This window comes from Camelina sativa, chromosome 11, assembly GCF_000633955.1.
Source record: "Camelina sativa cultivar DH55 chromosome 11, Cs, whole genome shotgun sequence".
Taxonomy (NCBI): Eukaryota; Viridiplantae; Streptophyta; class Magnoliopsida; order Brassicales; family Brassicaceae; genus Camelina; species Camelina sativa.
In genome coordinates, this window is record NC_025695.1 from 27164334 (window position 1) to 27166586 (window position 2253).

General features: G+C 41.1%; 1 pseudogene; it reads right to left on the reverse strand.

Annotated features, from left to right (window-relative positions):
* Positions 1 to 1800, reverse strand: part of LOC104728391 — a 2296-nt pseudogene extending 496 nt beyond the window's left edge.

The following is a 2253-nucleotide window of genomic DNA, read 5'->3' on the forward strand; positions in this document are numbered from 1 at the left end:
CTTAAACCTCAAACCACCGTCGTGACTCAGCCCATACAAAACCGCAAAACAGCTCTCCCTAGTCGACTTGTGAACCTCTCTAGCTCCTCTCAAAACCTTAACCATACATTCAACACCTCCCGAGTGACCGAGTCAAGCAAAGCTGGTCTACTCACCGGACACGAAGCCATGTTACAAAGAATCAACAAAACACGACCAATCATCTGTCCTAAATTCACCATGTTCAAAAGCATCTGAGCGGCTCCGAGCTTAACAAGCTTCCCTCTGTTGCTCTGCACTAGAGAGAGATGATACAGAGCCAACGCCGAGTCATGCCGAGTCAACTCAGTACCAACTCGGATCAGATGAAGCAGCGGCTCCAAAGCTCCGAGAACACCAATCGCCTTCTTGTTCTCGTCTTCCAAAGCTAAACTGAAGATAACCCCGGCGGAATGCTCCTGCGCTTCGACGGAGCCGCATTTCAAAACGTCGATCAACGGCGGAACGATTCCTGACCGTACGATCTTAACTTTATTAGATTTCTCCAGAGACAAGTTCACAAGAACCGCCGTGACGTTCACCTGAACCGTCGCGTACCTCGAGACGATCAGTGACTTAAGTGCAGAGATGAGTCTCGTCGTACATAAACTGATTCTTGAACCTTCGTCGATTCTCGTAACGCGTCGAATCGAAACCAAAGCTTCTTCAATCTCTGAGATTCGATTACTCTTTAGCTTTATGAGTAAAGCTTCTTCTTCTGGAGTTAGGTTTGGTTCTAACGAATCGATTTCTCCAGACGAAGGTGAAGAGAAGCAACTAGGTTTAGTTGTTAACTGTAGTGCACGGCTCGATGAAGCTACTGACTCGTCGGAGCTTGAATTGAAGTAATTAGGTCTCCGATCAAGCTCAGTCGCGGCGTGGTGAAGTCTCACTGATGGTTTGTCTCTAATCGCTTGGATAAGCTCTTGCTCCGAAACAGAGACTTTTCTTCTCTGTGGCTTCTTCTCCATTAATGTCGATATGAGCTTCTCCGCGGCGGCGGAATCAAGCGGCTTCGGCGGTGAGAAACACCGGCGTTCACACCAGCTGAGAATTGCGGATTTCAAGGCGAGGTTTGGTATCACGGTGGAGAAATCTGGAGGTGGGTTTGGAGTAAAGCCTAGTTTTTTAGAAGCTATGACGCAAGCTCTCTCGTAGGAGTGACCGGAGGAGACTATGATTGGGTCAGCCATTAAAGAGCCTGAGATCGGACAGAGAAACTCAGATGGGATCTCTGGTTTGGTCGGAGAGTTGATGTTTGATGAAGAAGATGATGAGGAACGGGATAGTGAGATTCTCCATTTGGATTTGCCGGCGAGAGATTCTCGGCGGGAAAGGGTGTCGCTTTTGTCGTGTTGAGAGTGTAGAACCATTAGGTTGATGACTGGTCGCTGAACCTCCATTTAAAGATTTGATTTTTCAGAGTGGAACTGGCGGAAATTGAAGTTTTGTTGAAGAAGAAGAAGACCCATGACTGTTCTTGAAACCTTGAAGATGAGAGATTTTTTTTGTGGGATTAAGAGAGAGAGAGATTGATTTGAGGAAACTGTAAAAGAGAGATTTTTGGGAGGGAGATTTTATTGTTTAGAAGTTAGAACTACGGATGGACTTGGTCATTTGCTCTGTTTGTAGTTTCATTATTGATTGGTTTGGTTATGATGTAAAAATTAAAATCAAGGTTTTTTTTTGGTTTCTGGTAGGTAAAGTGAAGATACGTCCTTTGTGAGAGAGTTATTGATTGATTGGAGAATTTGTCTTTGGGTTGGGATTTTGTGAATGCACATGTGTGCTTGACTGCTTTCAACTGTTTTTTGTATGAGCTTTGAGCATTGATGCTGTTTATTTTTTTTTCTTTTTTTTAACATTCTTATTTGGAATTTCTTTAACAAAATAAAAATTTCATCTTTAAGGTTTTAACAAAATTATTATATTAGTGGATTTTGGTGGATTTAAAATCTTTTGATAACCATGTAGATTTTTTACCTCTAATTTATAAATAATGGAGCATATTATTGCAGATCTACAATAATTAATAAATCTTATTACAATTCATATATATTAATGACAAAAAACAATTTTAAGAGATATTTTGATATGAACCATATAAAAACAAAATTCTTTAATGAGATGTAAGTTGTACTCTTCCTCTCCGTAGAAATACTATAACAGACTAACAGTGTATCATACAAACGCAAAACTTAAGTGTTATAACGATAAATAAACCTCTAGTCACAG